Source organism: Scyliorhinus canicula, chromosome 5 (assembly GCF_902713615.1).
Source record: "Scyliorhinus canicula chromosome 5, sScyCan1.1, whole genome shotgun sequence".
Classification (NCBI taxonomy): Eukaryota; Metazoa; Chordata; class Chondrichthyes; order Carcharhiniformes; family Scyliorhinidae; genus Scyliorhinus; species Scyliorhinus canicula.
In genome coordinates, this window is record NC_052150.1 from 51485902 (window position 1) to 51505102 (window position 19201).

Below are 19201 nucleotides of genomic sequence, written 5' to 3' on the forward strand. Positions count from 1 at the left end.
ACAGATGGTGGGGGTGAATGATTGCAACATGAATCCAAGGTCCCAGTTGAGGCTGTACACGTGTGCAGAACTTGGCTACAAGTTTCTGCTCTTAAACTTATTGATCGGGATCCTTAGAGAAGACTCGATGGGCCGAATGGCCTACTCTGCACTGTAAATTCTATCTGTAAAAATGTCCGCTAAAAACCAAGTTTACACGAGTCTGCGATCGTCAATCTGCCTGCTTTTTAAAATATATTTTATTGAGGTATTTGAAAATTTTTAGAACAGTAACATAAACAATGATCTTCACGCACCTCAACCATACAACAACATCAACCCCCCCCCCGGAATACTGCATCTGCTGACATTTTAGTTCCCCCCCCCGATTCTGCCTGTACCTTAAAGGCAAGGGTCGCCATGATAACAGGATAACCCAAGCACCCTTGATTTTGAGTTTGGTGAGGTGAGGGCTTTAAGACCCAGATCCAAGTGTCACAAGTAGGCTTACGTTAAAACTGGAATGAAGTTACTGTGAAAATACCCTATTTACCACAGTCTGCCGCCAGTTCGGGTCCAATTCACCTAACAAGCACATCTTTCGAGACTTGTGGGAGGAAACTATGTGAGCACCTGGAAGAAACCCACAGATACGGGGAGAACGTGCAGACTCTCCATTGGAGCTAACCTGTGATTATCCCTCTCTCCAGTTGCTCCGTCTGGACCTGCAAACTTAATTACCTGCAAAGACTCACATTCAAAGTATCGAATTGCATCTTTGACTTTGTCTACATAAATGTTTCTGGAACCCATCTCTTCATTCACCTGAGGAAGGAGCAGTTCTCCGAAAGCGAGTGATTCGAAACAAACCTGTTGGACTTTAACCTGGTGTTGTAAGACTTCTTACCATCATAACAAAAGATTCAGCCAAAATCTACTGTGCTGGAAAACTATTATCAAATAAATCTGACTCTTTAGACTGGCTTTCCAGTCAAGGGACAAAAATTGATGATGCATTAATTCAGTCTTTTACTGCTCCGTATTTGGGGTGAGGCTGATTAAACTGCAACGTCTTCGACATTTAATAATATCTTAAAGGAAGTTGGCTGCAGAAGGTCCTCTTTGTGACCCCTGGAGCGCTTGTTCAAATTGTGACTTCGAAGAGGACCACATCTCCAATTACATCTTGTATTTCTCCTGAGATGTTGTTCCTCTAGTTTGCGCTGAGCTTCACTGGAACATTGCAGCAGGCCAAGGACAGGCATATGGGCATGGGAGCAGGGTCTTGTGTTAAAATGGCAGGCAACGGGAAGGTCAGGGTCCTGAATACGCACAGAGTGATTTTAACACAACTGAAAGACACAAACAAAGCAAGGCCAATGGCCACCTAGTACACACCCAGCCATCAGGGCACCCACCCCTTTATTGGTTTAGATCGATGACAATGATCAAGAAGCTGCACAATTAATTGGGACCAAGTTTAAGGCCCGCCTAAAATGGCACAAAGCCCCTCCAAGTATAAGAAGGAACACCCCAAGAGATTCGCTTAGATTTGGCTCTCAAGCTGAGACACCCATCCATCAGTATCACCAGAAGCAAGTAAGTTCAAGGTCAACGCTCGCTACCAGATGGACGACCTTAGCTGTTCTCCTGTCACCTCTTCGAACCCAACAGCCTCAGATCCGAACAACGGCCATTATTCCTCTGACTAAGGGGGCACCCGAAGTTAAGTATAGGTGTTAGCATTAGAGATAGTTTAGTTTGTAGTACTGTTGTGCATGAGTCGATCTTACTGTGTGTGTAAATAAATAGTATTGACTTTGAACTAACTAACTGGTCTATTGGCTCTTTGATCGGTATTCGGTTTGAACCGTGTGGCGGTATCGAGAGAAACCTGGCAACTCTAAAGTAAACATAATTAGGATTAAGGAAGGCGACCATATTGACAGCCATATTTATAGCAAGTAAACAGAGCAACATTACTGGCGGCCCAGATGGGACTCGACCTAGAAGTGGCTTTGTCACTCTGAGTGAACCCAAATTTGAATTAGAAATCCAATTGGAAAAAGAAAAACCACAAGCGCAAGACCAATATCGATCAAACCACCAAGATTCGGAAATGTGTTATTTGCATGCGTACTAACAAGGGTTATACGGTAATCTCGATAGATTTTGTTGCGTAAAACTGTTGGGAGTTTTGTAGGCTGGAAAATAGCGTAAGCCGTACCCGTGTTTATATCACCACTTTATTCCACCCTGTTCCAAATTTGGTAGAAACCCAGAGACAGCAGTAGAAATGGCAATGAAGGCAATGGAATGCCTTATGAACCCCCAGGGATTTGAGATCGCAGCGACCAGTAGAGTAGGACAGTGTCCCGTATGGGAAGAGCAAATTAGAAAATATCTCAAAGTGAAAGGATGGCCCCTTTGGAGTGAATTTTGTGTGAATGGCGAACCAGGCCCCGAAAGTATAGGGCATACTTGGTGGGAGAACCTGACAGAGATTCATAAGAAGAGCTTAGAGAAAGCTCGTAAGCTGATGGCAATCGTGTCCTGCTTGGCAGAATTGCGAGGCACAGAGGAGGTCCTGAGGACGCTCCGCAGAGAGATTGAAGAGAGAGATAAGGATAGTGAGGGAGACGTGAGGGAGTATGAGAAAGCAAACAAGGAACTGAGAGAACAGTTAGCGGCGAAGGACAAGAAGATGTCTGATGTCAAACGGGCACACCAATCTTGTCTCGCCCATTTAAGCAGCTTTCAGTCGCAATATAAGGCCTACCAAGACATGCAACGTGCGGTGTTGGTACGAGAAGTAACAGAACACCAAGTCGAGCAATTAAAGAAATAATGTAACGATTTAAAAGCAGCCCTACAAGCACTCCACAGTTCCACGACGGAATAAAGGCAGAGCTTGGTAGACCACGCTAAATGCCGAAAGCAAATTGCAGACCTGCAATCCCTGTTTTCTGTACAAAATGGATTCCAGAATACATTTGGACCCCAGTTAGACCAAGAAAATGCCCCCGATTGGCAGGAGTTAAATGAGACTGCCTATAGATATGTACATGGCACATGTACTCAGGACAAACCACAGAAAAGAAAAGCATCCCCACCCCCGACTGCACAGGCAGAGCACAATCCTATGAACCCTGTCACCACACAGCACAGGGCCACAGCAGACGGAGACCCCGGTATTCTGTACACCACCCCATTAACCGTCACTCAATTAAGGGACGCGTGTGATAAGATAACACCGTTCCTACCCACAGCGGACCCACACCATTATTTTGCAAGAGTAAAACAACAGGCGACCATGTATGGCCTGGATGAAAAGGAGCAAGTGAAGCTCACAGTTTTGAGCCTTGACCCTTCAGTCGTGGCAGCCCTTCCCGATCCACAAAATGCAGGAGGAGGCACCCTCCAAGAAATGCATGCAGCGATCCTAGACGCGATCAGCTACAATAAGGGAGACCCCGTAGAAGACCTAAATAAATGTAGGCAGAAAAAGACAGAGCACCCCACAGCGTTTGCTGGACGCCTGTGGATTCACTTCACAGCGGTATTCGGAGAGTTAGCCCACGCCCATTTGACCCCAGATAATGTGGCCAAATGGACTTGAATCCTAGTCTCTCACGCGACTGAAGCAGGAGAGAAAGCTTGCGCAAATTACAACCCCTCAGAAGAGGCCCACATTGAGAAATGGGTACTAAAGAGATTGTCCCGAGCTTGGGAACAGTCCATTCAGGGAAAATCAGCTTACGGTAAAACAGACGAAGAGCAGGCAGATGCTAACATGCATCCAGTTAGGACACATCAGAACCCCGCATGGGTAAATGAGGGAAGAAACAGCCCACAGCAGCCTAAATTCCACGAATGTTACAATTGCGGACAATTAGGACATTACGCACAAGGGTGCAATGCGCCCCAGAAACAGCAGCAAACCAGCAGGCAGGCAGGCACCCTGAATAAGAATAGGGCCAAGCCAATTGATAGTATTAGCTCCCGTTCCGACAACGCAGATATGAACGGCACCGATTGACGGTTTTCGGACTCCCCAACTTGGGTCTGCTACACCCTTTGGGACAAGTCCGGAAGACCAGTAGTGGCAGGCACAGTCCGGGGACACCCCGTAGAATTTCTTTGGGACAGGCTCAATTCCTCCACAATGTTTCAGCGAGACAAATGGCCCACCACAGACACCATTACTCTCAGCGGTTTTACAGGGCACTTATAACAGGGACACTGTGGTAGTCGGTATTAGGGGTATTACGGTACCCAGGTTGAGGCTGTAAAACCATTGGTGTGGGAGGTACCTGAGACAGCAAGATCATTGATGAAGCCTGCCTGCTGGTTCCGCCCAGAAAGACGGAGTATAAGAGTCTGTGTCTCCCCAGCTGCTTCATGCTGTACCTGCGCTGCTGGGGGAAACATCTAGTCCAATAAAGCCTTCAATTGTCTCCAATCTCACTTGTGGAGTAATTGATCGAGCATCAATTATTGGACTAGATTTTAAAGAATCGAGCGCCGACTCAAGCCGGAGTGTCTGCAACTCAGCCCCCACGCGACAAACTCAGCGGCAACCTTCAAACACTGACTGACGTGCTTCAATGCGTACCTCAGGACAGCTACGACTACACCCACGGAGGACCAGAAGATACAAGTTTTCCACTCGAGGGTGAGCCCAGGAATCTACACCCTCATCGAGGATGCAGACAATTTCAAGGCCGCGATGGCCCTGTTGGGATGACATCAGTGCTATGGAGGATAAGGTGGAATCCATTTGGGTGGAAATCAGGAATAGTAAGGCAAAAAATTCACTGATAGGAATAGTCTATAGGCCACCAAATAGTAATGTTATGGTGGGACAGGCATTAAACAAATAAATAACTGATGCATGTAGAAATGGTACAGCAGTTATCATGGGGGATTTTAATGTACATGTCGATTGGTTTAACCAGGTCGGTCAAGGCAACCTTGTGGAGGAGTTTATAGAATGTATCCGCGATAGTTTCCTAGAACAGTATGTAATAGAACCTACGAGGGAACACGTGGTCCTAGATCTTTGTCCTGTGTAATGAGACAGGATTGATTCATGATCTCATAGTTAGGGATCCTCTCGGAAGGAGCGATCACAATATGGTGGAATTTAAAATGCAGATAGAGGGTGAGAAGGTAAAATCAAATACTAGTGTTTTGTGTTTAAACAAAGGAGATTACAATGGGATGAGAGAAGAACTAGCTACGGTAGACTGGGAGCAAAGACTTTATGGTGGAACAGTTGAGGAACAGTGGAGAACCATCCAAGCGATTTTTCACAGTGTTCAGCAAAGGTTTATACCAACAAAAAGGAAGGACGGGAGAAAGAGGGAAAATCGACCGTGGATATCTAAGGAAATAAGGGAGAGTATCAAATTGAAGGAAAAAGCATACAAAGTGGCAAAGATTGGTGGGAGACGAGAGGACTGGAAAATCTTCAGGGGGCAACAGAAAGCTACTAAAAAAGCTATAAAGAGTAAGATAGAGTATGAGAGTAAACTTGCTCAGAATATAAAAACAGACAGTAAAAGTTTTTACAAATATATAAAACAAAAAAGAGTGGCTAAGGTAAATATTGGTCCTTTAGAGGATGAGAAGGGAGTTTTAATAATGGGAAATGAGGAAATGGCTGAGGAACTGAACAGGTTTTTTGGGTCGGTCTTCACAGTGGAAGACACAAATAACATGCCAATGACTGATAGAAATGAGGCTATGACAGGTGAGGACCTTGAGAGGATTGTTATCACTAAGGAGGGAGTGATGGGCAAGCTAATGGGGCTAAAGGTAGACAAGTCTCCTGGCCCTGATGGAATGCATCCCAGAGTGCTAAAAGAGATGGCTAGGGAAATTGCAGATGCACTAGTGATGATTTACCAAAATTCACTAGACTCTGGGGTGGTCCTGGTGGATTGGAAATTAGCAAATGTGACACCATTGTTTAAAAAAGGAGGTAGGCAGAGAGCAGGAAATTATAGGCCAGTGAGCTTAACTTCGGAAGTAGGGAAGATGCTGGAATCTACCATCAAGGAAGAAATAGCGAGGCATCTGGATAGAAATTGTCCCATTGGGCGGACTCAGCATGGGTTCATAAAGGGCAGGTCGTGCCCAACTAATTTAGTGGAATTTTTTGAGGCCATTACCAGTGCAGTAGATAATGGGGAGCCAATGGATGTGGTATATCTGGATTTCCAGAAAGCCTTTGACAAGGTGCCACACAAAACGTTGCTGCATGAAATAAAGATGCATGGCATTAAGGGTAAAGTAGTGGCATGGATAGAGGATTGGTTAATTAATAGAAAGAAAAGAGTGGGGATTAATGGGTGTTTCTCTGGTTGGCAATCAGTAGCTAGTGGTGTCCCTCAGGGATCAGTGTTGGGCCCACAATTGTTCACAATTTACATAGATGATTTGGAGTTGGGGACCAAGAGAAATGTGTCCAAGTTTGCAGACGACACTAAGATGAGTGGTAAAGCGAAAAGTGCAGAGGATACTGGAAGTCTGCAGAGGGATTTGGATAGGTTAAGTGAATGGGCTAGGGTCTGGCAGATGGAATACAATGTTGACAAATGTGAGATTATCCATTTTGGTAGGAATAACAGCAAAAGGGATTATTATTTAAATGATAAAATATTAAAGCATGCTGCTGTGCAGAGAGACCTGGGTGTGCTAGTGCATGTGTCACAGAAAGTTGGTTTACAGGTGCAACAGGTGATTAAGAAGGCAAATTGAATTTTGTCCTTCATTGCTAGAGGGATGGAGTTTAAGACTAGGGAGGTTATGCTGCATTTGTACAAGGTGTTAGTGAGGCCACACCTGGAGTATTGTGTTCAGTTTTGGTCTCCTTACTTGAGAAAGGACGTACTGGCACTGGAGGGTGTGCAGAGGAGATTCACTAGGTTAATCCCAGAGCTGAAGGGGTTGGATTACGAGGAGAGTTTGAGCAGACTGGGACTGTACTCGTTGGAATTTAGAAGGATGAGGGGGGATCTTATAGAAACATATAAAATTATGAAGGGAATAGATAGGATAGATGCGGGCAGGTTGTTTCCACTGGTGGGTGAAAGCAGAACTAGGAGGCATAGCCTCAAAATAAGGGGAAGTAGATTTAGGACTGAGTTTAGGAGGAACTTCTTCACCCAAAGGGTTGTGAATCTATGGAATTCCTTGCCCAGTGAAGCAGTTGAGGCTCCTTTATTACATGTTTTTAAGGTAAAGATAGATAGTGTTTTGAAGAATAAAGGGATTAAGGGTTATGGTGTTCGGGCCAGAAAGTGGAGCTGAGTCCACAAAAGATCAGCCATAACCTCATTGAATGGCGGAGCAGGCTCGAGGGGCCAGATGGCCTACTCCTGCTCCTAGTTCTTCTGTTATGTTATGTTGAAAGGACACTACATTCGCCCAGTAAACCATGTCTACGCCCGATATCTGCTAGCGACAAGGTGACAAATCCCGGGGGAATCGCTGGATGAATTCCACCGTGCGCTTCTGGTACTAGGTAGGAACTGTGACTGCCCGCAAGTTTCAACCAGCAACCACACAGAACTTTTAATCTGGGACGCATTCATTGCAGGTATGCTGTCCTCCCAAATCCGTCACCGGCTGCACGAGAAAGAGACACTAGGCCTCAAGGAGGCAAGGGCCCTTGCTAGCTCCCTGGATGTGGCCTCCCGAAACACCCGCGCGGACGTCCCCGACCGCACAGCAGCCCCTTGGGCAGCGTGGAACCTGCCCGCGGCCGACCTCGATGCATCCTCCATCCCCCCACAAGCTTGTGCCGCGCGGCTACCAGGCAACCCCGGGGGGCCCCGCTGTTATTTTTGTGGGCAAGCCAAGCACCCCCGGCAGCGCTGCCCGGCCCGCTCCTCCACCTGCAAAGGGTGCGGCAAAAATGGGCCATTTCGTGGCGGTATGCCAGGCCCGGGCGGTCACCGCCGTCTCCGGGGTCTCTACCACATCCTGAGGTTTCCCTTCAGTGTCACAAATGGAGTCTTGGTCTTCCAACGGGAGATGGACCGAATGGTTGACCGGTACGGTTTGCGGACCATGTTTCCGTACCTCGACAATGCCACTATCTGCGGCCACGACCAGCAGACCACGACACCAACCTCCGAACATTCCTCCATACCGGAAAAATCCTTAAATTCACCAACAACAAGGACAAATGCGTGTTCAGCACCGACCGTCTAGCCATCCTCGGCTACGTAGTGCATGATGGTGTCATAGGCCCAGATCCCGAACGCATGAGCCCCCTCATGGAGTTTCCCGTCCCAACTGTTCCAAGGCCCTGAAACGCTGCTTGGGATATTTTTCATATTACGCCCAGTGTCCCCCCAATTATGCGGACAAGGCCCGCCCACTAATCCAATCCACGGTTGTTCCCCTGTCAGCGGAGGCCCGCCAGGCCTTCAGCCGCATAAAAGCGGACATCGCAAAGGCCACAATGCACGCAATCGACGAATCCCTTCCATTCCAAGTCGAGATCGACACGTCCGACGTAGCTCTGGCGGCCACCCTCAACCAAGCGGGCAGGCCCATGGCCTTCTTCTCACGCACCCTCCATGCTTCAGAAATCCGTCATACCTCCGTTGAAAAGGAGGCCCAGGCCATAGTAGAAGCTGTGCGGCACAGAAGACATTACCTGGCCGGCAGGAGATTCACGCTCCTCACTGACCAACGGTCGGTTGCTTTCATGTTCGATAATGCACAGCGGGGCAAGAGAAAGAACGATAAGATCTTCCAGTGGAGGATCGAGCTCTCCACCTACAACTATGAGATCTTGTATCTTCCCGGAAAGCTAAACGAGCCTCCTGATGCCCTATCCCGCGGCACATGTGCCAACGCACAAGTGCACCGACTCTGGGCCCTCCATGAGAACCTCTGCCACCCGGGGTCACTCGATTCTTCCAGTACTCCCAGTTCCCATCCCCTGCCCCGACATGACCGCAGCCACCGTCATAAAAGCCCTCCACAGTATCTTTGCACTGTTCAGTTTCCCCTCCTACATATACAGCGATAGGGGGTCCTCCTTCATGAGCGACGAACTGCGTCAATTCCTGCTCAGCAAGGGCATTGCCTCGAGCAGGACGACCAGTTATAACCCCCGGGGAAACGGGCAGGTAGAGAGGGAAATCTCCCGGTCTCCCACTGGCAGGAGGTCCTCCCCAATGCACTCCCATCCGATCACTGCTGCGTACCACGACAAACGAAACACCTCATGAACGTCTCCTTGTCTTCCCTAGGAAGTCCTCCTCCAGGATCTCGCTCCCAACCTGGCTGGCAGCTCTTGGACCCATCATGTTCCGCAAACAGGTGCGGGCTCACAAGTCGGACCCATTGGTCGTAAGGGTCCTCCCCCTTCACGCTAACCCTCAGTACGGCTACGGGGCTTACCCCGACGGCCTCCAAGATACGGTCTCCCTTGCGGGACCTGACGCCCGCTGGATCCCCCCCCCCACCTTTCCTCCACCGGTGCACCCCACAACCGCCCCCGTCCCAGGTTGATCAGTTCCCCCACTGGTCCCATCTAGGGGTGATGAAGCTACCGAGGAAACCGAAGTCACGCCCCCGGAGTCACGGATACCCGAGCCGGCGCCTACATCACCGCCGAAACTGTGACGTTCACAGAGGACGACCAGGGCCCCCGATCGACTAATTGCTTCATTTTTATATGTACATGTAAATAAATACTGTAAATAGTTGTGACATGTAACAAGGCAAAACACTATACCACCAGCGGGTACCACCATAATCACAACCTCTACCACTGTATAACGCAAGACCACCACCCCCGCCGGACTCTTTTTGTTAATAGGGGGTGAATGTGGTAGTCGGTATTAGGGGTATTACGGTACCCAGGTTGAGGCTGTAAGACCATTGGTGTGGGAGGTACCCGAGACAGTAAGATCATTGGTGAAGCCTGCCTGCTGGTTCCGCCCAGAAAGACGGAGTACAAGAGTCTGTGTCTCCCCAGCTGCTGCATTCTGTACCTGCGCTGCTGGGGGAAACATCTAGTCCAATAAAGCTTTCAATTGTCATCCAATCTCGCTTCTGGAGTCATTGATCGAGCATCAGACACATTACAGCCCCTGTAGCGATTCAGATAGAGAACATTAAAACCAAACACCTTGTAGTTCGAGTCGATCTACCCTAGACAACTGATCACATTTTAGGTATAGATTTTATGAGCTCCCACAATTTATCGTTCGACCCCGTAAACAAATGTGTGTGGAGAATGGCAAAGGCAGCACGAGCCCCCACCGCGCTCACAGTTGGAGACTACGCACATATAATTAGCGCAGTAGACTTCTGGTTCGACCCTCGAGCCATTAGCCAGGACAGAGAAGTTAGGGACGTTTTGCAGCGACACAAAGCAGCTTTTGCACAGCACAAGCACGACTGTGGCAAGATCGCTGGCTTAGTGAACATTACAAGTCCCGACCCCAAACCCCAAAAGCAGTACAGTTTACCCCAAGAAGCAGAGGGAGAAATCTCAAAGGTTATCCAGAGTTTGCTTGACCAAGGCGTACTCCGTGTAGCCTCAACAAACAACGCCCCAATTTGGCCCGTCAGGAAACCCGATGGATCATGGCGACTGACCATCAATTATCGGGAACTAAACAAAGTAACCCCAGTAGCAGCCCCCTCCGTAGCCACGAGCCCCGAGACAATGCTAAAGCAGGGACTACCGTCAAAATCTTTTTCAGTTTTGAACATTAGCAACGGCTTTTGGTCCATTCCACTGGATAAAGCGTGCCAATATAAATTTGCTTGCACCTTCCAGCGACAGCAATACACGTGGACGTGCCTACCACAAGGCTTCCACAACTCCCCCTCCATTTTCCACCGACAGCTGACGAATGGATTAGCCAAATTTTCCCGACCCCATTGCCTTGTCCAGTATGTAGACGACTTGCTTCCACAGACAGACACTAAGAAATAGCACATTTTGCTTCTCAACGAATTATTAGGACTCCTTCAACAAATTGGATGTAAAGTGAACCCCAAACCGTCCCAGATTCTTCAGGAAAGAGTGATTTACTTAGGCACAGTGATCACCCATGGCAAACGCGAGATCGAGCAGAAACGCATCACATCCATTGTCAAATTACCCTTGCCCCATAACGTCACAGCCCTCCGGTCATTTTTAGGACTGGTTGGCTACTGTAGGAATCACATCGACGGTTTTGCCACAAAGGCAGCGCCCCTCTCCGAACTCCTAAAGAAGCAAGCACCTTGGGAATGGCTTCCACAGCACACAGATGCCGTGGATGCATTAAAACGAGCCCTCAGCATTACAGTTCGCCGATCCACTCTCCCCATACGCAATTGAAGTTGCAACCACCGACCGAACCCTTTTGGCCATGCTCCTCCAAGAAAGACATGATCGTTCAGGCCCCGTGGCATACGCCTCACGAGTACTTGATCCAGTAGAGCAAGGATTTTCTGCCTGCGAAAGGCACCAGCTCGCAGTTTTTTGGACGGTTCAATACTTTGCCTCCATAACAGGACTAAACCCCATCACCATTTTAACAGAGCACACCCCAACCCAACTTCTCCTAGATGGTAGACTAAAGGACAGCACGGTCAGCCAAAGTCACGCCGCCCGATGGACCCTTCTCTTACAAGGGCGGGGCATTACAGTAAAGAGGACAAAAACACAAACCTTCCTCGCCGACAATTTACATTGCGCAGGCACCCCACATGAATGTGAAATCATCACCACCAAACACAACACAGGACTCTTTGTACCAATGTCAGCTCCCCCGAAACCAGGCACTACACCCCACAGACCCCAGCTCAGCGACATAGATGCACCCCTAAGGAAAATGTGGATGGCTCCTCCACAGTTTTGAACGGTAAAAGGTTTACCGATTGTGGCATATATGTAGAGGACGCGCGTTAGAGGAGATATCTTTGAAATTGCCTGGACATCTAGGCTCACAGGCAGCAGAACTAGCAGCCGTAGCATACATTGTAGAGCACCCCGACTCGTTCCCGACCCCAGCCGACATATATTCCGACAGTCTATATGTCTGTAATAATTTAACGGAATTCCTACCCCTGTGGGAAGCTAGAGGTTTTGTTTGCGCAGATGGAAAACCCCTACCCTCAGCCCCATTACTCCAGCATATTCTAAGGACAGCTAAGGATCGGAAATATGGTATTATTAAAGTTCGTAGCCACTATCGTTCCCCCCTCCCCCCAGTAATGTTAAGGCAAACGCCCTAGCAAAGGCAGGTTCCAGACACGGTCACTTTTGGAATCCACCCCGAGAGTGCCCCAGTACACGCGGTCCAGGTCTCACAGACCAACATTCAGGGTTTAGCTCAGGCCCAAAAAGATGAGCAGCTGAGGGAAGTTTTAAAAGGCAACTTCCCAGCCCCCTACGACAAATACAAGAACACGTTGACGACACATGACGGTATAATTTTAAAAGAAGGCATTTATGTGGTCCCCACACAGGACAGAAACCAAATTATTTGCCAATTCCATGACAACCATGGGCATCAGGGCATAGAAGCAACCCTCACCCACCTCAGACCTCTCTGCTGGTGGCCCGATTTAAAAGCCAATGTAACGCACTACATTGAAAACTGTTTAATCTGCGCCGAGAACAATCCGGACAGATAGGCAAGGTCAGCTTAGTCACACCCGCCCCGTTAATGGCCCCTGGACGAATTTGCAGATTAATTATATAGGACTCCTACCCCCCTGCAAGAATGGTTTTAAGGCTGGGCTGTGCGGAGTCTGCACGTCCTCCCCGTGTGTGCGTGGGTTTCTTCCGGGTGCTCCGGTTTCCTCCCACAGTCCAAAGATGTGCGGGTTAGGTGGATTGGCCATGCTAAATTGCCCGTAGTGTCCTTAAGGGTGGGGTTGGGGGGGGGGGGGGGGTTGTTGGGTTACGGGTATAGGGTGGATACGTGGGTTTGAGTGGGGTGATCATTGCTTGGCGCGGCATCGAGGGCCGAGGGGCCTGTTCTGTGCTGTACTGTTCTATCTATCTATGTGTTGGTGGTCATCGACACCTTCACAAAAAGGGGGGAAGCTTTTCCATCCAGAACGAACACGGCTAAAGCGACAGCCAAGATCCTCACCCAGCACATTTTTACAAGCTGGGGACTTCCACGCAGCATAGAGTCCGATCAAGGCTCACATTTCACAGGATGAGTGATGAAAACCATCCTCACAATTTTCGGAATCAGACAAAAATTCCACATTGCATATCACCCCCAATCAAGCGGGATAGTAGGCAGAATGAATAGGACTCTCAAAGCAACCCTAAGGAAAATGGTGCTCCCCTTTGCACTAATGTTCATAAGGAACACGGTATCCACATTGACAGGATACACCCCTCACACCCTCATGACTGGATGACCCATGAAGGGGACAGAATACTTGTTACGGCTTGATTTGGCCAGCCCCGCAGTCACCGTCCTCACGCATGAGAATGCAGTACAGCAGATTATCGAAAATGTTAAAGCAGCCCAGCTCGCCGCAGCTGTTATGCTTGGGACACGAAAGAAACAAAGTAATGTTTGTTTCGAAAAAACAGTACACGCCACAGAATTTGTAGTGGGGCAGCAGGTTATGCTATACCTATACAACCCCAGCTCATTCCTCTCCCCCAAATTTGCAGGACCGTACTCCATTTCTGATAAAGTCAGCCCCTCTGTATACAAGATCACCTCCCCAACGGCAAGTCTGGATGGTTTCACATAAACCAGCTTAAGGCTTATGGCACACAGAACAACCACTCACACCACGTCGCACTTGCAGATGAACATGCCCCGCCATGGATGACCTATTCCTACCCTCCCCCAACCAGTCCAACCCATCCTCAGACACTACTGCGACTCCACCCCCAGAGGTACGACTCCGCCTCGCCCTTCATTCAACCAGCACGGCAGCGATAGCGACAGCCCATAGCACCGCGACACGATTACACTCTTGCACCAGGCCCCACCCCCAGCGACTCCGAACAAGATTCCAGCGACCTCTTTGAGACCACGTACATAAAAGCCCCTGATCCAGACCCACCGCCGACGACTATGGATTGCCCCCTACCACCTCCAACCTCGACACGAAACATTGGCACTGCGACAATTCTTTCAGACTCATCCAGAATGATGAGGTGGACCCTACTTCGCCCCAAGCAGCTTTGGCACAACTAAAAGGGCGACCACTAATTTTAAAACACTGCCCCCTAGTTCTGGACTCACCCACAGGAGGAATCATTCTTTCCACATCTACCTTGTCAAGAGAACTGCAGGGGTGACTGACTGCTCTTCTTGTTTGTGCGCCAGTCACACAGCTAGCTGTATAAAATATAAGTATGTATGGCAGTGCCGAGTCTTTAAGCAGACATGAGGAAGGCAGAAATAGTGTCATCCATGGGTAGGCTGGGTGAGAAGAAGGTCTTGTGAAGTATAAACACTGGCATCATTGTGTTGAACAGCCTATTGCCACACAGTAGATTCCATGTTATTCTCACTGAATTGATCCATGTCATCCAACTGAATCAATGGCGAGCTCATTCTGTGTCTGCAATCCAGTGAATCTCACTCCTCCATCCTCCAATTATTTCTTCAAATTCTTGCACTGTTTTCTCCTTCCAAGTATTTAACAAATTCCATTTTGAAGAAAACAATTGAAATTTTATTCACCACCTGATCAGTCAGTGTATTCCAAATCTTAACCATTGGAAAATAAACAGAGTTATTATCTCTGGGTTGTTACCCGTGCCACGTGCTAGCGAGACGAGGAATAGGAAGAGAGCGCAGTTGAACACATTGTTATGTTACTGGAAAGAATGCTAGAAGTCGTCCATAGAACAGTACAGCACAGAACAGGCCCTTCGGCCCTCAATGTTGTGCCGAGCCATGAACACCCCACTCAAACCCACGTATCCACCCTATACCCGTAACCCAACAAACCCCCCCCCCCCCCTTAACCTCACTTTTATTAGCACACTACGGGCGATTTAGCATGGCCAATCCACCTAACCCGCACATCTTTTGGACTGTGGGAGGAAACCGGAGCACCCGGAGGAAACCCACGCACACAGGGGGAGGACGTGCAGACTCCGCACAGACAGTGACCCAGCCGGGAATCGAACCTGGGACCCTGGAGCTGTGAAGCATTTATGCTAACCACCATGCTACCCTGCTGCCCCCGCAGCAGTTGTCCAGTAGTTGAAGGAAGGTTTATTGTGCTACACAACTTAAATGATTGCGTGAGCTCTTACTTACAGAACTGCACTTGTAAAGGTTACACTTCTCTATGCTCTGCAACTAGGCCTGACCACACTAGCAGCCCTCAGCTCACTTCCGCCCCTGTTCTCCTCACCGTCTGTTTAGCCGTCTGTTTAGCCAAAGTGACGGGGAGGGCCTTCGGCGTCACTCTTATACGTCCCCGTGCTGCCCCTTGGTGGTATTTCCATTTCCCATCAGCCCCTTCTGTACACATCAAGTGAGGATCACTACATCCCCCCTTTTCACTTTTTTTTTTCATAGTTGCAGAGCCGTAACTAAACACAAATTCAAACACAGTTTTATATACAAAGACAGAGCAGAGCAATGATAGCGTCAGTCCATGTTCACAAGTTCAGAGGGCTGGGTGCACGTCTGATCCGGGTAGACCTCCTGAGTGGGCATGGAGATCCAGAGTCTTTTACGCCCATGCGGACACCCGCTGCTGGAGTTCCAGGATGTTGCATGACATGGTCCTGCAGATCTAATGTTGGAAATGCAGGTTGACGAGGAATAACCTTTAGCAGGTCTCGGAAATTGCGTCAAAACAGTGTTCCATCGTCAGACTTCACAACGCAAGATCGTGGCGATATTTGGCGGAGAACCGTCGCTATATTAGACCAACCCCCACCCTCAGTGAGGGCGTCGCAACCTCACCATGTCGTTGATTGCTAACGGATGCAGTATTATTGCCTGCCGGTCATAGTGCTGCTTTTGTACCTGACGTTGGTGACGCATCTTGTCCAGGACTGGCGAGTGATCGGGATTGGCGAAGTGTAACGCCGGTAGCGTTGTCCGCACATCTCTATTGAAGAGCATTTGAGCCGGTGATAGCTCAGAGCTCAAAGGCGACGAATGGTATGACAAGAGGGCCAAGTGTATGTCGGACTTTGAGTCAGCAGCCTTGCTGATTAGTTGTTTAATAATGTGGACACCTTTCTCCACCCTGCCATTCGATTGAGGAAAGTGTAGACTCGACGTCACATGCTTAAAATTGTACTGTTTTGTGAATTCCAACCACTCCCAGCTGGCAAAGCAAGGACCATTGTCGGACATGACCGTCTGTGGGATGCCATGCCTGGAGAAGGTTTCTTTGCAGGCCTTGATGACTGACGCCGCTGTGAGATCCGGGAGTTTCAGTACTTCCGGAAAGTTGGAGTAGTAATCGATGAGCAGAACATAGTTTCGGCCCATGGAGTCAAACAAGTCTATGCCAACTTTGTCCCACGGTGACGTCGCCATCTCATGCTGTTGCAGTGCCTCCTTGCATTGTGCCAGTCGATGTCTTTGACACGTGTCACATGTGAGCACCATCTTCGTTATGTCCTTGTTTATCCCAGGCCAATAAACGGATTGTCGTGCTCTCCTTTTGCATTTTCCGGCACCAAGGTGCCCCTCGTGAATCCTGCGGAGCATGTCTGCCCGGGCCCCAGTGGGATGACGATTCTGTCATTCCGCAGTATGATGCCATCCACCATGGACAGTTCAGTTTGGATGTTTTGAAACTGTGGGCACCACCCTCTTGGCCTGCTATGCTGAAAGTTGTGCATGACTTGAAGGAGGGTGGCATCTTCCCGTGTCGCCTGACAAATTTGCTGCAGCCTCTCGTCTGTTGCTGGGAGTGTCTCCCTGCACCACTGTGAATGAGCTTCCACATCATTAATGGAAGCCGGAGGCGGATTGTCAGCGTCAGTGTATATGGATTTCAGTAAAAGCGTTTGATAAGGTTCCCCACGGTAGGCTATTGCAGAAAATACAGAGGCATGGGATGCAGGGTGATTTAGCAGTTTGGATCAGAAATTGGCTAGCTGATAGCAGACAAAGAGTGGTGTTTGATGGGAAATGCTGTGACTGGTGTCCAGTTACTAGTGGTGTGCCACAAGGATCTGTTTTGGTGCCGTTGCTTTTTATCATTTTTATAAATGACCTGGATGGGTGAGTAAATTTGCAGATGACACTAAAGTCGGTGGAGTTGTGGACAGTGCAGAAGGATGTTACAAGTTACAGAGGGACATAGATAAGCTGCAGAGCTGGGCTGACAGGTGGCAAATGGAGTTTAATGCAGAAAAGTGTGAGGTGATTCATTTTGTAAGGAATAACAGGAAGGCAGAGTACTGGGCTAATGGTAAGATTCTTGGTAGTGTGGACGAGCAGAGAGATCTCGGTGTCCATGTCCAGAGATCCCTGAAAGTTGCCACCCAGGTTGAGAGGGTTGTTAAGAAGGCGTACGGTGTGTTAGCTTTTACTGGTAGAGGAATTGAGTTTCGGAGCCATGTGGTCATGTTGCAGTTGTACAAAACTCTGGTGCGGCCACATTTGGAGTATTGTGTGCAGTTCTGGTCGCCACATTATAGGAAGGATGTGGAAGCATTGGAAAGGGTACAGAGGAGATTTACAAGAATGTTGCCTGGTATGGAGGGAAGATCATATGAGGAAAGGCTGAAGGACTTGAGGCTGTTTTCGTTAGAGAGAAGAAGGTTAAGAGGGGACTTAATTGAGGCATATAAAATGATCAGAGGATTAGATAAGGTGGACATCGAGAGCCTTTTTCCTCGGATGGTGATGTCCAGCACGAGGGGACATAGCTTTAAATTGAGGGGAGATAGATATAGGACAGATGTCAGAGGTAGGTTCTTTACTCAGAGAGTAGTAAGGGCGTGGAATGCCCTGCCTGCAACAGTAGTGGACTTGCCAACAGTAAACGCATTCAAATGGTAATTGGATAGGCATATGGACGATAAGGGAATAGTGTAGAGGGACTTTAGAAGGGTTTCACAGGACAGTGCAACATCGTGGGCCGAAGGGCCTGTACTGCGCTGTAATGTTCTATGTTCAATGGCTCGGATAAGGTGTCAGCTCTTATTAGGTCCTTACCAGGGGTGTAGACCAGCGTGAAGTCGTACCTCCGCAACTTCATCATTATGCGTTGTAGGCGCGGAGTCATATCATTGAGACCTTTGTTGATGATGTTTACCAGCGGCCTATGATCAGTTTCCACGAGAAATGTGGGGAGACCGTACACATAGTGGTGGAATTTGGTCACGCCTGTGATCAACCCCAGGCACTCCTTCTCTATCTGTGCGTACCTGCACTCTGTGGCGGTCATCGCTCGAGAAGCGTAAGCCACTGGGACCCAGTCCGACTGGTCGTTCTGTTGCAGTAGCACCGCACCAATTCCATGTTGACTGGCATCGGTGGAGATCTTTGTAGGTTTGGCCAGGTCAAAAAATGCCAGCGTTGGAGCTGTCATCAATTAGTGTCTCAGATCATCCTAGTCATCTTGGTGATGTTGAGTCCAGGCAAACTCCGTGTCCTTCCTTATCACTTGCCTTAATGCCGTCATTCGTGCTGCTAGGTTCGGTATGAACTTACCTAGGAAGTTGATGAATTCCAGGAACCTGAGCACCGCTTTCTTGTCATGTGGCCGCTGCATGCTCTGAATTGCTGCGATCTTCTCAGCATCCGGCTTCACCCCGTGCTTTGATATTGTGTCACCCGGTAGGGTCAGAGAGGACCGTGCAAAGGTGCACTTGGCCTGGTTGAGCTTCAGCCCAAAGTGGTTGATTCTTTGGAAGACTTGTTTTAACCTAGCAATGTGGTCTTCCTCTGTCATTGACCATATTATGATGTCATCAACATAGACACGGACGTCTTCAATGCCTTCTGTCATCTGCTCCATTATTCGGTGAAATATTTTGGATGCAGATGTAATCCCGAAGGGCATCCGATTATAACAGTACCGTCCAAACAGCGTGTTGAAGGTACACAGCAGTCGGCTGGAATCATCGAGTTGCATTTGCCAGAAGCCCTGTGAGGCATCAAGTTTGGTAAATATGCGAGCTTGTGCCATTTCGCTCGTTATCTCCTCTCGCTTGGGGATAGGGTAGTGTTCCCTGCGAATGTTCTTGTTCAAATCAGTACATTGCCCTTTTAAATGG

General features: G+C 48.7%; 1 protein-coding gene across 3 annotated transcripts in view; it reads right to left on the minus strand.

Annotated features, from left to right (window-relative positions):
- Positions 1 to 19201, minus strand: part of dtnbp1a (dystrobrevin binding protein 1a) — a 335730-nt gene that overhangs the window by 1507 nt on the left and 315022 nt on the right. The gene's annotated exons all lie outside the window — the stretch shown is intronic.